Source organism: Molossus molossus, unplaced genomic scaffold, assembly GCF_014108415.1.
Source record: "Molossus molossus isolate mMolMol1 unplaced genomic scaffold, mMolMol1.p scaffold_m16_p_24, whole genome shotgun sequence".
NCBI classification, from domain to species: domain Eukaryota; kingdom Metazoa; phylum Chordata; class Mammalia; order Chiroptera; family Molossidae; genus Molossus; species Molossus molossus.
Window position 1 is genome coordinate 13,590,764 of NW_023425360.1, and position 22,006 is coordinate 13,612,769.

General features: G+C 45.2%; 6 non-coding genes across 6 annotated transcripts; all 6 read left to right on the top strand.

Moving 5' to 3' along the window:
- Positions 1 to 3,756: 3,756 nt before the first annotated feature.
- Positions 3,757 to 3,836, top strand: LOC118641047. Its single transcript, XR_004961514.1, has one exon. It is a non-coding gene; the product is annotated as a small nucleolar RNA SNORD115 (small nucleolar RNA).
- An 8,593-nt stretch (positions 3,837 to 12,429) lies between these two features.
- LOC118641048 lies at positions 12,430 to 12,507 on the top strand. The gene has a single exon (XR_004961515.1). It is a non-coding gene; the product is annotated as a small nucleolar RNA SNORD115 (small nucleolar RNA).
- Positions 12,508 to 14,422: 1,915 nt separating this feature from the next.
- On the top strand, positions 14,423 to 14,499 carry LOC118641050. Its single transcript, XR_004961517.1, has one exon. It is a non-coding gene; the product is annotated as a small nucleolar RNA SNORD115 (small nucleolar RNA).
- Positions 14,500 to 16,885: 2,386 nt separating this feature from the next.
- On the top strand, positions 16,886 to 16,963 carry LOC118641049. The gene has a single exon (XR_004961516.1). It is a non-coding gene; the product is annotated as a small nucleolar RNA SNORD115 (small nucleolar RNA).
- A 2,319-nt stretch (positions 16,964 to 19,282) lies between these two features.
- On the top strand, positions 19,283 to 19,362 carry LOC118641046. The gene has a single exon (XR_004961513.1). It is a non-coding gene; the product is annotated as a small nucleolar RNA SNORD115 (small nucleolar RNA).
- Positions 19,363 to 21,278: 1,916 nt separating this feature from the next.
- Positions 21,279 to 21,343, top strand: LOC118641040. Its single transcript, XR_004961508.1, has one exon. It is a non-coding gene; the product is annotated as a small nucleolar RNA SNORD109A (small nucleolar RNA).
- The last annotated feature ends 663 nt before the right edge of the window (positions 21,344 to 22,006 follow it).

The following is a 22,006-nucleotide window of genomic DNA, read 5'->3' on the forward strand; positions in this document are numbered from 1 at the left end:
CAATCATATATTTTACAAAGTGGTCCCCCCCCCCCGATATTTCCAGTACCCAACTGGCACCATACATAGTTATTATAATATAATTGATTATATGTCCTGTGCTGTAATTTACTTCCCTGTGACTGTTCTGTAACTACCAATTTGTACTTCTTAATCCCTTCACCTTTTACACTCTGTCTCTGAATTGCCCTCCACTCTGGTAACCGTCAGTCTGTTCTCTGTATCTAGGAGTCTGTTTCTATTTTGTTTGTTTATTTTGTTCTTTTGAGTCCAGATACAGTGAAATAATATGGTGTTCGCTTTTCTTTGTCTGGCTTATTTCACATAGTATAATACCTTCTAGGTCCATCCATGCTGTTGTAAAAGGTAAGATTTTATTCTTTTTTATGGCCAGTAGTATTCCATTGTGTATAAGTACCACAACTTTTTTATCCACTTGTTTGTTAACGGACACTTGGTTTCCTTCCATATGTTGGCTATTGTAAATAGTGCTGCAGTGATCATGGGGGTGCATATATTCTTTCAGATAAGTCATTTGGATTTCTTAGGATATAAACCCAGAAGTAGAATTGCTGGGTCATAAGGCAGTTTTTAAAATTTTTTTTTTTTTTTTTTTTTTTTAATCCTCACCAGAGGACATTTTTCCATTTTTTGTTCAGGTAGAGTGGGAGGGAGAGAGAGGAACAGAGAGAGAGAGAGAGAGAAACATCGATGTGAAAGGAGCACATCGAGTGGCTGCCACCCGCACAACCGACCAGGGCTGGGGACAAACTGCAACCGAGGAACGCGCCCTTAGCGGGAACCGAACCCGGGTCTCTCAGGACCGCAGGCCGATGCTCTAACCGCTGAACCAAACTGGCCAGGGCAGTTTTTTTAAATTTTTGAGGACCCTCCATACTGTTCTCCATAGTGGCTGCACCAATTTGCATTCCCACAAACAGTGAACAAGGGTTCCCTTTTCCCCATATCCTCACTAATAGTTGTTTGTCGATTTATTGATGATATCCATTCTGACAGGTGTGAGGTGATATCTCATTGTGGTTTTAATTTGCATTTCTCTGATGATTAATGATGTTGAGTAACTTTACATATGTCTGTTGGCCATCTGTATGTCCTCATTAGAGGAGTGTCTGTTCAGAGCTTCTGCCCACATTTTAATGGGGTTGCTTGTTTTTTTGGTGTTGAGTTGTCTGCGTTCTTTATAAATTTTGGTTATTAACCCCTTATCATATGTATCATTGACAAATATCTTCCCCCATTCAGTAGGTTTTCTTTTCGTTTTGTTGATGGTTTCCCTTTTTGTGCAAGAACTTTATAGTTTGATGTAGTCCCATTTCCTTCCCTTGCCTGAGAAGATGTCAGAAAAAATATTGCTGAGAGAAATGTCAGATTTTATTGTCTATGTTTTCTTCTAGGAGTTTTGTGGTTTCAGGTCTTACATTTAAGTTTTTAATTTATTTTTAGTTTATTCTTGTATATGGTGTAAGATGGTGGTCTAGTTTTATTGTTTTTGCACATATCTGTCCAATTTTCTCAACACCATTAATTGAATAGATGGTTTTTACTCCCATTATATGTTCTTGTCTCATTTGTCAAATATTAATTGATCATAGAGGTGTGGTTTTATTTCTGGGTTCTCTATCTAATTTCATTGATCTGTGTGTCTATTTTTATCCAGTACCATGCTGTTTAATTATTATAGCCTTGTGGTATAGTTTGACATAAGGTAGTGTGATACCTCACACTTTGTTCTTCCTTTTCAAGATTGCTGATGCTTTCAAGGTCTTTTGAATTTCCATACAAATTTTTGGATCATTTGCTCTAGTCCTATGAAAAATGCCTTTGGTGTTTTTTTTAGGAATTACATTTAATTTTTAGATTGGTTTTGGATAGTACGGACCTTTTAATGATGTTAATTCTGTCTATCCATGAGCATGGTATATGCTTCCACTTATTAGCATCTTCTTCAATTTCTTTCTTTAATGTTTTATAATTTTCTGAGTACAAGTCTTTTACCTCCATAGTTGAATTTATTCCTAGGTATTTTGGTGTGATTTTTATGTGATTGTAAATGGGATTGTTTTCTTAGTTTCACTTTCTGATAGTTCATTATTGGTGTATGAAAGTACAATTTATTTCTGAACACAGGGTCAGGCAAAAGAATTTTTACAGCTCATATGGAAAGTAATAAAATAATAATAATACAAGGATAAACTCTGTGTATTACATGCTCACAATTGTAAACCTAACTTTGGCCCAGCCCTGCATTTATTTTGTATCCTGCTACTTTACTGAATTCATTTATCAGTTCGGGTATTTCTTTTTTGGTGAAATCTTTGGGATTCTTTTTTTTTATCCTCACCCAAGGACATTTTTTTCTCTTTTTTTACATTTATCTTCAGATAGAGCGGGAGGGAGGAAAAGAGAGAGAGAAACATCAATGTGAGAGAGACACATTGACTGATTGCCACCCACATGACCCCAAAAGGGATTGGGGACGAACTGCAACTGAGGTGCATGCCCTGAGTGGGAACCAAACCCAGGACTTTCTGGTCTGCGGGCCGATGCTCCAGCCGCTGAGCCAAACTGGCCAGGGCGGGATTCTTTACATATAGTATGTCATCTGCAAATAATGACAGTTTTTTCCTCTTCCTTTCCAGTTTGGATTTCATTTATTTCTTCTTCTTGTCTGATTGCAGTGTCTAGGACTTCTAGTACTGTGGTCAATAAGAGTGGTAAAAGTAAACATTGCTGTTTTGTTGCTGATCTTAAGGGAAACAATTTCAGTTCTTCCTTATTGAGTATGATGTTGGTTGAGGGTTTGTCATATATGGCTTTTATCATGGTCAAGTGTGTTCCCTCTGTTTCCACTTTGCTGAGAGATATTAATCATAAATAAGTGCTGGATTTTGTCAAATATTTTTAGTCATTTATTTTCATGATCATAAGATTTTTTTTTCCTTCATTTTGTTTATGTGGGGTGTCATGTTGATTGATTGGCAGATGTTGAACCAGCCTTGCATCTCAGGAATAGATCCAATGTTATCATGGTTTAGGATGTTTTTAATGTACTTCTGAACTCAGCTGGCAAATATTTTGTGTCTTGGTTCATCAAGAATAGTGGCCTATAATTCTCGTTCTGTGTAGTGTCTTTGCCTAAACTACAGAAAGTAAGCAACTTAGAAGGTGTCAAGATATCTGTGTGCCACGGAGTAAACCATGTGTGACTTCATGATGTCATTCTCTGTTTACAGGGAGCAATAGGGTTGCCCATTGTTCTGTCTAAAACCTATTGTTTTAAAGCTGGGGATAATGAGTATGGCTCTCCTTCACCTTTCATGACAAATGCTGTGCATGTGTGTGAAGTAAAAATTGTATGACTGGTTATTTTTATTTCTCTTGAATCGATAGTGCTCAGACATTTGTTGGTTCACTTCTTTATTTACTATTCATTCATTTGTTTCATTCCTGGAATGATCATTACCACATAAATGAGCAACATGCATTAGCTTCAGTTGCAAAAGTGATGAAATAGGTCATTTAGCCAGCCGTTTTGCTCCTCTTTCTCCAGGTCCTGTTTGAAAAAAAAAAAAAAAAGTTTTTGCTGGGCCCAGAGCTTCCTGGGCTCTCTGCGTCAGGCTTGTTCCAGAACTGGAACTGCAGGTCTCCAGCCCCCCTGCGTCCTCAGTCCCAGGAAGCATCTCTGGTGAGCATGTCAATGGGCCACAGTCTTGATGCTTCTGAAGTGCCTTCGTTGGGTCAATGATGAGAACTCACATTGTCTTGAAGAGAGGTGATGACTTAAAATTCATGCTCAATGGGATTACGCTGGGCACAGTGCAGGTGACAGTTTGGTGGCACCATGTTGGGGAGTCTTATTTCCCTCTAGAGCAGTGGTTCTCAACCTGTGGGTCACGACCCCTTTGGGGGTCAAACAACCCTTTCACAGGGGTCGCCTAAGACATAAAAGTAGCAAAATTACAGTTATGAATTAGCAACGAAAATAATTTTATGGTTGAGGGTCACCACAAGATGAGGAACTGTATTAAAGGGTCGCGGCATCAGGAAGGTTGAGAACCATTGCTCTAGAGCCATGGGGTTGGACTCCTGAGGCAGCAGTTTCTTGATAGACTTTGGGGTGCCTCTACCCGGCCACCTGACCACTTCCCGGTGAACACAGCCTGCTCATGTTCATAGGTGTTTTTGGTGCCACATAGTTCCTCAGAGAAGGCCACACTCAAGGGCAACTTTTAAAACTTCTTTTCTCATTGTGTCTTGCAGTAACACTATTTCTCAAGGTGGGAGGTGGTTGCCTTACTATTTAAGGTGAGTGGGTGTCTTGTGCCCTGGATAGAGACGAGATAGTACATGAGACTAAGCAGCAGGCTTCCTTTCAGGCAATAAAGATGTTTGTGTGCGCCCTGGCCAGTTTGGCTCAGCGGTTAGAGCGTCGGCCTGTGGTCTGGAGAGACCCGGGTTCGGTTCTCGCTAAGGGCATGTACTTCGGTTGCAGTTTGTCCCCGGCCCTGGTTGGTCGTGCGGGTGGCAGCCACTTGATGTGTCCCTTCACGTCGATGTTTCTCTCTCTCTCTCCCTTCCTCTCTCTCCCTCCCACTCTAGCTGTACAAAAATGGAAAAATATCCTCGGGTGAGGATAAAAAAAAAAAAAAAGATGTTTGTGTGCTTGCTGAAATCTTAGTATCGATGCAGGTTAAATTCTTTGTGACTGTCTATCCATGGGAATGGGACCAATAAAAGCCAAAGATTTCCTTCCTATCTGAAAAAAAAATCAGACTGAAAGGCAGTTAAGATCTTTCTTGGAGAGGAAAATGGCGGCGGAATGAATGGAAGCTACCCAGATGATCTCCCAGGACCAAACGGGAATTACAACTAAAATAAAGACAAATCTTCGGGAAAAAACCAACAGAAAAGCAGCAGGACAGGGCCATATAACCAGGGACACCAGTAGGATCTGCGGAGGTGCGAGAGGGTGGCAGGCTGGGAGCCCACGGACATCAGCAGTCTTAGCTGTGAGCAGTGCCCTCGGGGATAAAATACTAATCTTGCTCCACAGTGCAGAGAGCCGGAACAGAGCACTGGATTGACTACAGCCACTCACCTGGGCTCTGGCAGAAGGAGGGCAGGCTGGACTGGAACTCTGTGGGGACACCCGGGATTTGAAGGGCACTCAAAGTTTTTGCTGAGTAGCAGCCACAAAGGATGGTGGCCAGTGTGCTCCTTCCCAGAGCTGTGGGGAAAAACAGCAGCCCCTCCCTCGGAGATTTAGCCTTATCCAGGTGAGGCAAAGAAAAGCAAATTGAGGCTCATTAACAACCAGCCTCTATCCCACCCCCTGGAAATCCTCTTACACAGAACACCAGGGCTACATTCCAAGGCCCTGAGTAACTGAGACTACTAGCCTCCAGGCAGAAAGCTAGAGGATAATTGAACCTTTCCTGGGCTTACAGATCTACTCAGGAAAGTAAGACTTGACAGCAGTGTTTAATGTGGGCCCACCCAGGCTCATCCAACCCAGTACAGGGAGCCACAAACAGCAGAACACCAACACCCACAGGGAAAATTTGGCAGGCTCCAAAACCCACTGAGAGATAGCCCAAATGGTGAAACAAAGAAACAAATCCCAAATGAAAGAACAAGATAACTCTATAGAAGATGAGATAAATGAAATTCATTTAAGCAAATTATCAGAGGTAGAGTTCAGAGCCATGATTTTGAGGAAGCTCAACAGCATGAGTAAGGACATCACCACCATGAGTAAAGATATAGAAACATTGAAAACCAATCAAGTGGAAATGAAGAATGACAGAGCAGAAATAAAGAAGACATTGGAAGGACTAACCAGCAGAGTAGAGGAAGCTGAGGACCGGATCAGTGAATTAGAAGACAGCATAGAAAAAAATCAACCAATCAGAAAGCCAAAAGGAAAAAAATAAATAAAAAACAGGAAGATAGCTTAAGAGAACTGTGGGACAACTGGAAATGTAATAACATTTGCATCATAGGAGTCCCTGAAGAGGAAGAAAATTGGCAAAGGTTAGAGAATATATTTGAAGAAATAGTGACAGAAAACTTTCCTAACTTGGTGAAGGAAGAAGGCATTCAAGTCCAAGAAGCACAGAGAGCCCCAAGTAAGAAGAACCCAAACAGGCCCACACCAAGACACATAATAATTAAAATGCGAAAAATTAAAGACAGAATCCTGAAGGCAGCAAGAGAGAAGCAACAGGTTATCTACAAAGGAAACCCCATAAGGCTCTCGGCTGACTTCTCAACAGAAACACTACAGGCCAGATGGGAATGGCACGAAGTAATCAAGGTCGTGAAAAACAAGGATCTGAATCTAAGACTACTCTACCCAGCAAGGCTGTCATTCAACATAGAAGGTCAAATAAAGAGCTTCCCAGACAAAAAAAAGGCTAAGGGAATGTATTAATACTAAACCAGCACTACAAGATAAGCTAAAAAGGACTGCTGTAATTCGTAGAAGGAATAGGAAGAAAAATATAATCACACTAAACAAATATAGCAATAAATAAGTACATATCAATAATCACCTTAAATGTAAATGGTTTGAATGCTCTGAAAAAGACACAGAGTAGCTAACTAGATAAGAAAGCATGACCCACATTAATGTTTACAAGAGACCCACCTCACAACAAAAGACTCACATAGCTTGAAAGTGAAGGGATGGAAAAAAATATTTCAAGCAATCGGAAAGGAAAAAAAAGCTGGGGTAGCAATACTCGTAACTGATAAATTAGATTTCAAAATGAAGGCCATAACTAGAGATGAAGAAGGCCACTACATAATATTGAAAGGATCTATCCAACAGGAATATATAACCTTGGTAAACATATATGCACCCAATATTGGAGCACTAAAATATATTGAAAATCTTCTGGAGGAGACTTCAAAGGAGAAATCGACAGCAATACAATCATAGCAGGAGACTTCAACACCATGCTGACATCACTGGATAGATCGTCTAGACGAAAAATTAACAAGGATACATAGACTCTAAATGAAGCACTAGATCAAATGGATTTAATAGATATCTACAGAGAATTACACCCCAAAACTGCAGAAATCACATTCTTCTCAAGTGCACATGGGACATTCTCAAAGATAGACCACACGTTAGGGTACAAACTAAGTCTCTACAAGTTCAAGAAGATTGAAGTCATATCAAGTATCTTCTCAGATCACAATGGCACGAAACTACAAATCATTTGCAACAAGAACATGCAAAGATGTTTGAAAACATGGAGGCTACTAAATAGCATATAATTGAACAATAAATGGGTTACCATGGAGATCAAGGAAGAAATTAAAAACTTCCTGAAAACCAATGAAAATGAACACACAACAACACAAAATCTATGGGATGCAGGGAAAGCAGTTCTGAAAGGGAAGTTCATAGCACTACAGGCCTACCTCAAGAAACAAGAAAATTTTCTAATTGACTATCTAACGTCACAATTTAAAGAACTAGAAGCAAACAAAAGGAAAAACCCCCAAGCAAGTAGAAGGAAGGAAATAGTAAAGATCAGAGCAGAAATAAATGACATGGAGGACCCCCCCCAAAAAAAATCAAAGGATCAATGAAACAAAGAGCTGGTTCTTTGAAAAGATAAACAAGATTGATGGACCTTAGCTAGACTCACCAAGAAACAAAGAGAGAGAACCCAAATAGGCAAAATCAGAAATGAAAGAGTAATAATAACTGCCCTCGCTGGTTTGGTGCAGCGTTTAGAGCGTCGGTCTGCAGTCCAGAGAGACCCGGGTTTGGTTCCCACTAAGGGCATGTACCTCGGTTGCATTTTGTCCCCAGCCCTGGTTGGTCGTGCGGGTGGCAGCCACTCGATGTGTCCCTTCCATATCAGTGTTTCTCTTGCTCTCTCTTCCTCTCTCTCCCTCCCACTCTATCTGAGCAAAGAAATGGAAAAATGTCCTCGAATGAGGGTAAGAAAATAACTGACACCACAGAAATACAAAGGATTTTTAATAAATATTACGAACAATTATATGGCAACAAGTGAAATGGACAAATTTCTAGAAACATATAGTCTCCCAAAACTGAATTGGGAAGAGATAGAAATCTTGAACAGACCTATAACAACAGAGGAATTTAAAGATGTAAACAAGACTCTCCCAGCAAACAAAAGCCCAGGCCCGGACAGCTTCATGGGGGAGTTTTACCAAACATTCAGAGAACTAATACCCATTTTCCTCAAACTATTTCAAAAAAATTCAAGAAGAAGGAAGACTTCGGAAGTCATTTTATGAGGCCAGAATTATTCTAATTCCAGAACCAAAAAAAAGACACTACAAAGAAAACTACAGGCCAATATCCCTGATGAACATAGATGCCAAAATCCTGAACAAAATACTAGGAAATTGAATCCAACAATACACTAAAAAAATATTCACCATGACCAAGTGGGATTCATCCCAGGGATACAAGGCTGGTACAGTATTTGCAAATCAATAAATGTGATACACCACATAAACAAAATAAAAGGTAAAAATCATATGATCATATCAATAGATGCTGAGAAAGCATTCGACAAAATCCAGCACCCATTTCTGATAAAAATGCTTAGCAATTTGGGCATAGAGGGATCATATCTCGACATAAAGGGATCATATCTCAACATAATAAAGGCCATATATGAAAGACCTACAGCCAACAGCATTTTCCTTAAGAACAGGAACAAGACAAGTGTGCCCGCTTTCGCCACTCTTATTTAACATAGTACTGGAAGTCAGGCACAGCAATCAGACATGAAGAAAAAATCAAAGGGATCCAAATTGGAAAGGAGGAAGTGAAATTGTCATTATTCGCAGTTGACATGATATTATACGTAGAAAACCCCAAAGACTCTATCAAAAATCTACTAGACTTCATGAATTTAGCAAAGTAACAGGATACAAAATTTACGTCAAGAAATCGGCAGCATTCTTATACCCTAATGATGAACTCACAGAAAGAGAAACAAAAAAAATATCCCAGACCTGGCCGGTTTGGCTCAGTAGTTAGAGCGTCGGCCTGCGGTCCTAAGAGACCTGGGTTCGGTTCCCGCTAGGGGCGCGTACCTCGGTTGCAGTTTGTCCCCGGCCCTGGTCGGTTGTGCAGGTGGCAGCCACTCGATGAGTTCCTTTCACATCGATGTTTCTCTCTCTCTCTCTCTCTCTGTTCCTCTCTCTCCCTCCCACTCTACCTGAACAAAAAATGGAAAAGTGTCCTCGGGTGAGGATAAAAATATATATATATCCCATTTACCATTGCAGCAAAAAAAAAATTGGAATACCTAGGAATAAACTTAACCCAAGAAATAAAGGACCTATTCGCAGAAAACTACAGGTCATTGAAAAAAGAAATAGAGGAAGATATAAAAAAGTGGAAGCACATACCTTGTTCATGGATTGGAAGAATTAACATCATTAAAATGTCCATAATACCCAAAGCAATCTATAGATTCAATGCAATCCCCATCAAAATACCAACATCATATTTCACAGAACTAGAAACAATACGGAAGTTCATATGGAACCAAAAAAGTCCCTGAATAGCCATAGCAATCTTGAAAAAGAAGGAAAAAGTAGGCGAGATCACAATACCAAATATTAGGTTATACTACAAAGCCACTGTAATCAAAACGGCCTGGTACTGGCATAAGAACAGGCAGATAGATCAATGGAATAAAACAGAGAACCCAGAAATGGACCCAAAACATTATGCTCAATTAATATTCAATAGAGGTGGCAAGAGCATACAGTGGAGTAAAGACAGCCTCTTTAATAAATGGTGTTGGGAAAATTGGACAGCTGCATGCAAAAAAAGAAACTAGACCATCAGCTTACACCATACACAAGAATAAACTCAAAATTGATAAGAGATTTAAATGTGACTCATGAATCCATAAAAATCCTAGAAGAAAACAGAGGCAACAAAGTTTCAGACATCATACGCAGCAGAATTTTCACTGATACATCACCTAAGGCAACAGAAACAAAGGAGAAAATGAACACATGGGACTACATCAAACTCAAAAGCTTCTGCACAACAAAAAAAAACAGCCACCAAAATGGAAAGGCAACCCATTCTATGGGAGAGCATATTTGCCAATAATACATTAGATAAGGGGTTAATTTCCAAAATATATAGAGTGCTCATACAGCTCAACAAAAGGAAGACAAAGAATCCAATTAAAAAATGGGCAGAGGAACTAATTAGACACCTCTCCAAACAGGACATACAAATGGCTAAGAGACATATGAAGAAATGCTCAGCATCACTAATCATCAGAGAGATGCAAATTAAAACAACAGTGAGGTATCACCTCACACCAGTCAGAACCACCGCCATCAACAAATCATCAAACAAGTGTTGGCGAGAGTGTGGAGAAAAGGGGACTCTAGTGCACTGCTGGTGGGAATGCAGACTGGTGCAGCCACTATGGAAAAGAATATGGTGTTACCTCAAAAAATTAAAAATTGCATTGTCATTTGACCCAGTGACCTCACTTCTAGGAATATACCCTAAGAAGCCTGAAACACCAATCAGGAAGAATATATGTTATCCCCATGTTCATAGCAGCACTATTTACAATAGCTAAGATCTGGAAACAGCCCAAATGTCCATCAGTAGACGAATTGATAAAAAAGCTGTGGTAGCCCTGGCCAGTTTGGCTCAGCGGTTGAGCGTCGGCCTGCGGAACAGAGAGTCCCGTGTTTGGTTCCTGCTAGGGGCACATACCACACACACACAAAAAAAGCTGTGGTACATGTACGCAATGGAGTACTATGCAGCCATAAGAAAGAAAGATATCTCATCCTTTGAGACGACATGGAGGGACCTGGAAAGTATTATTCTTAGTGAAACAAGCCAAACAGAAAAAGACAAGTATCATAAGATCTCATTTATTTGTGGAATATAATGAACATAAATAACAGTCTGAAGAACAGGATAGTCCCAGAGACATGGAAGTGGGGTACAGACACAATCCCCAGTAGAGGGGGTGGGGGAGAGATAGATAAAACACAGAACTTATATGCATGTGTGCATGAACAATGAACATGGACAGCAATGCTGGGGACAGGGCGGGGAATGAGGGGCAGAGGGTGTCAATGGGAGAAAAAGGAGAAACATCTGTAACAAAAATAAATTTAAAAAATCCAAATTGAATTGGGAAAAAAAAAAGATCTTTCTCAATGGGCTCTTGAACCACGGTCATGAGAGTTTGTGCAGAGCTTGGGGCCAGTAGTTTTCCTGTCTTTAATGGATGCTCAGTGTCATGGTCATTGTTTAAATTGCCCAAGATCTCTGTCAGAAAGAATCATGACCATGGCCTCCAGAGACAGAACTGCCTCAATTGGTCCCTTCTCATGGCGGTGCTTGCCAAACAGCGTTGAGCTTGGGATAACTAATGTGATGTTTACAGAACCGTAACGTTTCACCATGTCCACGGACAGAATTGTGGGGTTTGAAAATCCTGTTTTCTTCTGTTGGTTCGTTGCCCTCGTTGCTTCACCAAATTCAGGCCACTGGGTCGCCATTCGTAGTGTTTCCTCTCCTGTGAAGGTTGCCCAAAAAAATGCCACATGGAAATCTATTGAACCAACCGCGCAGGCCTGATGTTGAGAATATTTCAAAGTTGTCGTTGTATCTTTACTTTGAACTAAAATTTATACAAAAACGAAGCCTCCAGTTGTATATCTCAGCGTGGAAACACGTGCATTGCTTCTTGAGGGATGTGTCAGATGTGAGCGGAGCTTGGACTGAAAGTGCCCAGCTGCTGTTCTGGCCTGGTCTGCAGGAGTCCATTTTGGCTGGAATACTGCAAGTGAGCAAAATTCAGTATGTCCAGATATCTGTGTCACGGAGCAAATCACACGTGACTTCATGTCTCATGCTCTGTTTTAACACGCGCAATAGTCGCCCATAGTTTCCTCTATGACCGCTCGTTTTGCCGCCAGGAAGGAGCAGTACGGCTTCTCTTCAGCTTTCATGACAAATGCTGTAGGTTGTGTAGTGAAAATTGTATGACTGGTTATTTTTGTTTGTCTAGAATCAATTATCAAAATGCTCAACTTTTCATTGGTTCATTTCTTCATTCCTTCGTTCATTTCTGGAATGATCGTTACCACATAAACGAGCAAAGGGCATTACTCTCAGTTCCAGGAGTGACAGACATGGTCATGGTGACAGCGGTCTTACTGCTCTTTCTCCAGGTCCTGTTCTCCGAAAAGTGGTTTCGTTTGGCCTATAGTTGCTGGGCCTCTGCGTCAGGCTGCTTCAGCACTGGAGCGGCAGGTCTCCAGCCCCCTGCGCCCGCAGTCCCAGCAAGCGTCTCTGGTGAGCATGTCAATGGGCCACAGTCCTGATGCTTCCGAAGGGCCTTCGCTGGGTCAATGATGAGAACTCACATTGTCTTGAAGAGAGGTGATGACTCAAACATAATCCTCAGAATCAGTCTGAGGCCCAGTGGAGGTGACAGTTTTGCGGCACCATGTTGGGGAGTCTGTTTCCCTCTAGACCACGGGATTGGGTTCAGTGTCCTGAGAGAACCGTGTGCTTCTCCCCGACCACGTCCACGTCAACACGGCCTGCTCGTGTTCGTGGGTGTATTTGGTGCCACATAGTTCCTCAGGGAAGGCCACACTCGAGGGCCCCTTTTAAAACTTCTCTCCTCTCATTGTGTCTTGCAGTGAGAGCATCTTCCGAGGTGGTGGCCACTGTCAGTGTTTAAGGTGAGTGGGTCTGCTGTGTTGGGCCGAGACAAGATAGACCTTGAGACCCAGCAGGAGGCTTCCCTTCGGGCCTTGAAGGCGTGTCTGTGCTCTGTGAGACCTCAGTGTCGATGAGGCTCAGTTCTTTGTGACTGTGTCCTTGGGCCTGGGACCAGTCAGAAGCCAACGATTTCCCCCCTTTCTGGAATGAATCAGACCGTGCGGGGGCTGAGGGCCTTCAGTGGGCTCCTGACCGCTGGCCTGTGAACGTGTGCCGAGTGTGGGGCCCGTGGCTCTCCTGTCCTCAGCCGATGCTCAGTGTCATGGGTCATGTTGGATTTCTCAAGATCTTTGTGTCAAAAAGGACCGTGACAGTGGCCCCCAGAGGCAGCCCCGCGGCAGTGATCCCTCCCCGTGGGTGTTTGTGTCCAAAGAGTCTTGAGCTTGGGGTCATTGAACCAGACCTTGTACAAAATGATACAGTTTTACCATGTCCATGGACAGAATTGTGGGCTTTTGAAAATCCAGGTGTTTTTTTTAATTATTTTATTGACCTTTTTTTCCTTTCTCAAACTCTGGCCTCTTGTTTTCCATTGATAGTGTTTTCTCTTTTGTTTTGGCTGCCATAAACCATGCTGCAGTAGAAATCCACCTTTGAGCCCGGCCCTTGTAGCTCAGGGGCTGAGTGTTGACCCATGTGCCAAGAAGTGGTTGGGTCGATTCCGGGTCAGGGCACATGCCCAGGTTGTGGGCCAAATCCCCAGTGGGCGCGTGCAGGAGGCAGCCAATCGATGGTTTCTCTCACCGATGTTTCTATCTCCCCCTCTAAAATCAATAAAGAAAAAACATTGTTTTAAAGGAATTTACACTTAAACTAAAGTTGGTAGGCCCAGTGTTGAAACTATTTCTAAATCATTGTTGTATCTTTACCTTGAATTTAATTTGCACAAAGATGAGGCCTCCAGGTGTGTGTCTGGGTGAGGAACACTTGCATGGCTTCTGCAGGGGTGTGGCAGCTGCGAGGGGACTCGGAAGGAAGGTGTTTGGGCCCCACCTGAAGGTTCCCCGGTGGGTGGGGTTGCCTGGAACACAGCCAGCGAGCAGAATGCTATGTGTCCCAGTGTCTGTTTCACAGAAGAAATCAGGAGAGACTTCATGTTGTCGTCCTCTGCTTTACCTCAAGCGATAGGTCTCCCCCATGGTTTCATCCATAACCTTTAGTTTTTAATGTCATGAATGACCAGTATGGTTTTTCCTCACCATTTATGACAAATGCTCTGTGTGTGAGTGTGTGTGTGTGAGTGTGTGTGTGTGTGTAGTAAATACAGCCATTTTATTTCTCTGTCTTGAATCAGTAGTACAGAGTCTCTCGCTTGTCACTTACTTACGCCTTTTGGGACCATCCTCACCTCACAGAGAGCACGTGCGTCTGCATCACTCATAGGAGTGACGAGCAGGCTCTGCAGAAGTCTGTCTGCATCTTCTTTATCCAGGTCCAGCTCGCAGAAACGATCCTCCTTTGTCGCAGAGGCTGGTAGGCACTGTTGTCGGGCTTCTTCTGGCGCTGGCTCTGTGCAGTCTGCAGGCCCCTGCCGTCCTCAGTCCCAGGAAGCGTCTCCGTGAGCACAGGAAGGTGCCGTCGTGCCGATGCCTCTGAAGAGCCTCCTTTGGGTCAGTGATGAGAACTGTCATCTCGTAGGGAGATGGTGACTTAAAGGTAAGTTTCAGTGTGAGTGTGCTGGGCCCTGTGCAGCTGACGGTTTGGTGGCGCCACGCTGGGGCCTTATTTCCTACTAGAGCCACGGGTTTGGGTCCTGAGGCAGCATTTTCTTGATAGAGTTTTGGGTACTTGTACCCGACCAGCTGACCACTTTCCGGTGAACACGGCCTGCTTGTGCTTGTGGGTGTTCTTGGTGCCACATAGTTCCTCAGAGAAGACCACACTCGAGGGCTACTTTTTTTTTTTTTTTAAATCTTCACCTGAGGACATTCTTCCATTTTTTGTTCAGACAGAGCGGGAGGGAGAGAGAGGAAGAGAGAGAGAGAAACATCAACGTGAAAGGGACACGTCGAGTGGTCGCCAACTGCACAATCCAACCAGGGCCGGGGACAAACTGCAACCAAGGCACACGCCCTTAGCGGGAACCGAACCCGGGTCTCTCTGGATCGCAGGTCGATGCTCTATCTGCTGAGCCAAACCGGCCAGGGCTCAAGGGCTTCTTTTAAAACTTCTCTCACTGTGTCTTGCAGTGAGAGCATCTTGCAAAGTGGTGGTCACTGCCTTAATGATTAAGGTGAGTGGGTGTCTTTTTTAAATATTTTTTATTGACTTTTTTAGAGAGAGAGGAAGGGAGAGAGAGAGATAGAAACATTAATGTGAGAAACATTGATTGGCCCGGCCAGTGTGGCTCAGTGGTTGAGCGTCGACCCTGCACCAAGAGGTCGCCAGTTCAGTTCCCAGTCAGGGCACATGCCCAGGTTGTGGGCCCGATCCCCAGTAGGGGGCGTGCAGGAGGCAGCCAATCAGTGTTCTCTCTCATTGATGTTTCTAGCTCTCTCTCCCTCTTCCTCTTTCTCAAATAGCAATAAAGAAAAAAAAATTTTTTTTTCTGAAAGAAACATTGATCGGCTGCCTCCTGCACGCCCCCTACTGGAGATCAAGACTGCATCCCGGGCAGTGTACCCTGCCCAGGATCAAATGGGGACCTCTCAGTCCATGGGAAAACGCTCAATCCAGAGCCACACCGGCTAGGCACGAGTGGGCATCTTTGTGTCGGACACACACCAGTCAGTCCCCGAGACTAGCAGGCAGCGTGCTCTGTGGCTGCATCGATAGCAGGTGATTCCTTTTGCGTCAGTTTTGGGAAGGGGACCTACGCAAATCCAGTAGTTTTCTTCCAATCTGAAATTAATCGCAATGTCTTGGGGCTAATTTATTTTTCAAGGGGATTCTGAACCACTTTTATATCAGATTATGCAGAGTTTGAGGACAGTAGCTCTCATGCTTTTGATAGATGATAATTGTTGTGGTCAGTTTTTGAATTTCACAAGGTCTTTGTGTCAGAAAGGGCCATGACTGATGTCCAAGATTGATGTGCATCAGTGAGCTGTTTTCATTGGGCTTTTTGCCAAACAGTGTTGAGCTTGGGATAACTGAATGTGATCTTTTACAAAACCGTAACGTTTCACCGTGTCCACAGACGGAATTGTGGGGTGTGAAAATCCTGTTTTCTTCTGGTGGTTCTTTGCCCTCATTGCTTCACCAAAATCAGGCCACTGGGTCGCCACTCATAGTGTTTCCTCTCCTGAGAAGGTTGCCCGAACAGATGCCACATGGAAATCTATTGAACCAACTGGGATAGGCCTGATGTGGAGAATATTTCAAAGTCATCGTTGTATCTTTACTTTGAACTCAATTTGCACAAGAATGAGGCCTCCAGTTGTATGTTTCATTAGGAAACACATTGCTTATTGAGGGATGTGTCAGATGTGACAGGAACTCGAGCCTGAACATGTATTTCTGGTGTTTCGGCTGCACCTGAAGGTTTCCGTGGTGGGCGGGATTGCCTGGGACACAGCCAGCGAGCAGAATTAATGTGTCAGGATATCTGTGTTTCACGGAGTAAATCACATGCCACGTCGTGTGTCAGTCTCTATTTTAACACACACACTAGGGTCGCCCAGTGTCACCGCTAAGACCTGTTGTTTTGCCGCCAGGAAGGAGCAGTACGGCTTCTCTTCACCTTTCATGAAATGCGGTGAAAATTGTATGACTGGTTGTTTTTGTTTGTCTAGAATCAGTTATCAAAATGCTCTGCTTTCCATTGATCCATTTCTTCATTCGTTCCTTCGTTTCTGGAATGATCGTTACCACATAAACGAGCAAAGTGCATTACTCTCAGTTCCAAGAATGACAGACATGGTCATGGTGACAGCGGTCTTACTGCTCTTTCTCCAGGTCCTGTTCTCCGAAAAGTGGTTTCGTTTGGCCTATAGTTGCTGGGCCTCTGCGTCAGGCTTCTTCAGCACTGGAACGGCAGGTCTCCAGCCCCCTGCGCCCGCAGTCCCAGCAAGCGTCTCTGGTGAGCATGTCAATGGGCCACAGTCCTGATGCTTCCGAAGGGCCTTCGCTGGGTCAATGATGAGAACTCACATTGTCTTGAAGAGAGGTGATGACTCAAACATAATCCTCAGAATCAGTCTGAGGCCCAGTGGAGGTGACAGTTTTGCGGCACCATGTTGGGGCATCTGTTTCCCTCTAGACCACGGGATTGGGTTCAGTGTCCTGAGAGAACCGTGTGCTTCTCCCCGACCACGTCCACGTCAACACAGCCTGCTCGTGTTCGTGGGTGTATTTGGTGCCACATAGTTCCTCAGGGAAGGCCACACTCGAGGGCCCCTTTTAAAACTTCTCTCCTCTCATTGTGTCTTGCAGTGAGAGCATCTTCCGAGGTGGTGGCCACTGTCAGTGTTTAAGGTGAGTGGGTCTGCTGTGTTGGGCCGAGACAAGATAGACCTTGAGACCCAGCAGGAGGCTTCCCTTCGGGCCTTGAAGGCGTGTCTGTGCTCTGTGAGACCTCAGTGTCGATGAGGCTCAGTTCTTTGTGACTGTCTGTCCTTGGGCCTGGGACCAGTCAGAAGCCAACGATTTCCCCCCTTTCTGCAATGAATCAGACCAAACGGGGCAGCGTTCTTTCTCAATGGGCACCAGGACAACTGACCTGTAAGTTTGTGCAGAGATTGCGACCAGTGACTCTCCTGTCCCTGATGGACACTGAATTCATGGCCGTGTTTGGAATCACTCCAGGTCTGCCAGAGAGGACCGCACCGCGGCCCCCGACGCAGAACGGCAGCCGTGATCTTTTCTCATGGGCCTCGCTGGCCAAGGGCTGTTGAGCTCCGATAACTGAATGTGATCTTTTGCAAAACCACAGGGTTTCACCATGTCTGTTGACAGAATTGAGGGGTTTTGAAAATCTTGTTTTCTTTTGTTGGTTCTTTGCCTTCGTTGCTTCCCCCCAGTCAGTTCATCACGTTTCCTCTCCTGTACGGGCGCCCTGAAGGGTGCCGGATAGAAATCTGTTCAAACAACTGTGACGGGCCTGATGCTGAGACTATTTCAGAATCCTTGTTGTATCTGTGCTTTGGACTCAGGGTGCACGGAAATGAGGCCTCCAGCCGTGGTCTCAGTGAGGCGACAGAACTGCTTCTGGGGGTGTGGTCAGAGTGACGGGAACTCGGGACTGACGGTGTATTGCTGGGGTTTGGTCCAGCCCGTGGGTTTCCATGGTGGGTGGGGGTTCCTGGAACAGGAAAAATGAGCAGAAATCCCATGTGTCCAGGTGTCTGTGTCTCGTGGAACATCGTGTGTGGCGTCATGGACTCGTTCTCTGCTCCCCCGTAATCAGTAGGGTTGCCCGGCGACTCTTCTGAGGCCCGAGGTTTCCAGTGGTTCCCGGCACCTTTCATGCAGGTGCGGTGGGTTCTCCAGGACCAGTAGTGCTCAGCTTTCCACTGGTTCTTTCCTTTTTTTTTTTTTAATTTACTTTTAGAGAGAGATAGAGACATCGATGAGAGAGAACATCAATTGGCCGCCTCCTGCACGCCCCCCACTGGGGGTCTCGCCCACAACCTGGGCATGTGCCCTGACCAGGAATCGAACCAGCGACTTCTTGGTGCAGGGTCAAAGCTCAACCACTGAGCCACACCAGCCGGGCTCGTTTCTTTTTTTATCCTCACCCGAGGACATTTCCCACTTTTTTTTGTTCAGATAGAGTGGGAGGGAGAGAGAGGAAGAGTGAGAGAGGAACATTGACGTGAAAGGGACACATCGAGTGGCCACTACCCGCACAACTCCACCAGGGCCGGGGACAAACGGCAACCGAGGTACGTGCCCTTAGCGGGAACCGAACCCGGGTCTCTCTCGACCTCAGGCCGATGCGCCAACTGCTGAGCCAAACCAGCCAGGGCTCATTTCTTTCTTTCTTTCTTTCTTTTTTTTTTTTTTTTAACGTTCTTATTGATGTTTTTAGAGAGAGGAAAGGAAAGAGAGACAGAAACATCGATGTGAGAGAGAAACGTCCATCAGTTGCCTCCTGCTCACCCCAGTGGGGATGGAGCCTGAAACCCGGGCATGTGCCCTGACCAGGAGTCCAACCGGGACCTCTCAGTCCCTGGGACGATGCTCAAGCCACTGAGCTGCACCAGCAGGTCTGGACCATATCTTTATTCATTTATTTGTCATTCATTTCTGGAACAATCATTACCATATAAATCAACAATGTGCATTGACTTCAGTTCCAAGAGTGAAGAAATAGGCTGTTTAGAAAGCGTCTTGCTTCTCTTTCTCCAGGTCATGTTCTCAAAAAGAGAGTTTCACTGGGCCTGGAGCTTCCTGGCTCTCTGTGTCCTGCCGCTTCCAGCACTGGGCTCTGGAGGTCTCCAGCCACCTGCCGTCCTCAGCCCAGCAGGCCTCTCTGGTGAGCACGTCCACGGGCCATGCAGCCCATCTCTGCAAAATGCCCTCCTTGGGCCAGTGATGAGAACTCACATTGTCTTGAAGAGAGATGATGACTTAAAAATCATTCTAAATGGGATTACGCTGGGCCCCGTGCAGGTGATGGTTTGGTGGCGCCCAGTGCGGGTGGAGGTTTGGTGACACGATGCTGGGGGCCTTATTTCCCTCTAGAGCCACGGGTTTGGGTCCTGAGGCAGCATTTTCTTGATAGAGTTTTGGGTGCCTGTACGCAACCAGCTGACCACTTCCCCATGAACATGGCCTGCTCGTGGTCGTGGGTGTTCTTGGTGCCACATAGTTCCTCAGAGAAGGCCACACTCGAGGGCAACTTTTAAAACTTCTCTCCTCTCACCGTGTCTTGCAGCGAGAGCATCTCGCAAGCTGGTGGTCACTGCCGTAATGACTGAGGTGAGTGGGTGTCGTGTCTTTTGGATGGAGATGAGATAGTACATGTGACAAACAGGGCTTGTCTCAGGCAGCAGAGACGTTTGTGTGCTCACTGGGATCTCAGTGTCCATGAGGCTGAACTTTTTGTGACAGTCAGTCCATGGGAATGAAGCATTTAAATATCCAAATATTTCCTTTTTATCCCAAATTAATCAGACTATAAGGACATCTATAGTCTTCTCTGTTTGTAGGTTATATTTATATTCTAATATATTATCTTGACTTTTCCTACATCTTGATATCTTGAGAAATTTTTATTTGAAATTTAATGACTTCCTTAATGTGCTTTGAGGCTTTATCTAGCCAATCATAATTGTTGATCATTTGTTGCATTGCTGGGTCTTGTCTTTAATATTTTACATGTACTAATCAGTTATATTTTTTCTGTCTATTGCTTCTTTTCTTTTCTTTTCTTTTTTTTCTTTATTGATTTTAGGTAGAGAGGAAGGGGGAGAGAGAGAGAAACATCGTTTAGAGAGAACATCGATGGGCCGCCTCCTGCATGCCCCACCCTGGGGATCGGGCCCACAACCTGGGCATGTGCCCTGACCGGGAATCGAACGGGCGACCTCTTGGTGCATGGTTGACGCTCAACCACTGAGCCACACTGGCCGGGTTATCTAATGCTTATTTTCAATTAGTGGTATTAACATTTGTTGCTCTTGCAAACAATAGTGTATTAAACAGAATTCAAGTAATGGATAGTCAGCCAGATTAGGAAAATGACAAAAGCATTTTTTTTAGGATATTTTACAAGGGTTCTGAAAAGAAATGTGCTTCGTGCATTTTTTGGCATTGTCTTTACTTACAGGGTACTCTTCCCTTCCCAGTGTCTTTTCAGAGTCCTCATTGGGTGGAATACAGCTTTGGGCTTTGCCAGTCTCGAGACACCTGCCGGTGATCACTTGCCCTGCTCAGCAGGGAGGAGGACTGGCATTTGGAAAGGGGAGAGTTCAGGGGAAACGGGTGAACATGTGACGTGCAACGCGACAGCGGACAGCGGTCGCAGTGTTCACGCAGGGACCGCCCAGGCGGCTCATCGAAAGCACTGAGCCAGAGCGGCCAGGGCCAGGGTCACATTCACTGCCATGCCGGGGGCTGGGCCAGAGCAGGGCCGCAGGTGTGGTGGTGCAGTGTGGACTGATGGCTGTGTGTTCGTGCTGGCGGCCGCGGGTCCTCCTGCACCCCGTCTGCTCATGTGCCCTTCTCATTCCTGCTCCCCCATCTGCGCACGTGCCCTTCTCGTTCCTGCTCCTGCTCCCCCGTCTGCGCACGTGCGCTTCTCGTTCCTGCTCCTGCTCCCCCGTCTGCGCACGTGCCCTTCTCGTTCCTGCTCCTGCTCCCCCGTCTGCATACGCGCGCACTTTTCGTTCCTGCTCCTGTACTCCTATATGCGTACGCGTGCTTCTCGTTCCTGCACCCCCATCTGCGCACATTCGCTTCTCGTTCCTGCTCCTGCACCCCCGGCTGCGCACGCTCTTCTCATTTCTGCTGGTCGCCAAGGAGCCTGTGCTCGGCAAGCCTGGCCGAGGGAGTGCTAGTTTGGGGAGGGGCCGTGTCTGGATCTGCCAGGAGCACAGGGTCTGAGGGTCTGAGGGACTCGGTCCAGATGTCAGCCTGAGGTCCAGATGTGTGGCCCTCACCAGGACAGCCGAGACGCTAGAGCCGGGCTCTGTCCACGGAGCCTCGGTGGCACCGGAGCAGCTGTGAGCTTTGTCTCGCTCTCAGACCGGGGCCCGGTGTCCTGCTAAGGAGACGGTTGCCCTGTAGGTATGAGCAGTGATCCAAGACTCGCTTCCTTTCGCTGACTTCGAACACAGAGGTAGATGGATTCTATGTGTAGGAAGTCGGTTCTGGAACTGAATGAGGACCCAGAATAAAGATTGGATTAACAAGGAGACGAGCCACCGCGGCGGATGCTGAAGGTCTCATTAGGACTGGACCGAAGCGGGGGGCTGCATATTAAATGATGGCAGGAGACCCCTGTGTTCTCTGTGGTTTTCTCTGCTGAATGTTTCTAACTCTGCCTTTGCTGTTTGTCAGGTTTTGCAGAAGCAGAGGCTGGCCTTCGGCTCCAGAGGACAGGTGAGGACCGAAGATCTTTCGGAATTGACACGTCGACTGTTCTGTGACCGGTCCTGAGGCGGGTGGGGACCGTTCGTGAACTCAGTACCAGCTCACACCACATGCCTCCCCAAATTAGCCTCACCAGATAGAGTAGCTGATTTTTTAAAAATATGTTTGTATTGATTTGTTTTTAGAGAAAAGGGGAGCAAGATAGAAACATCG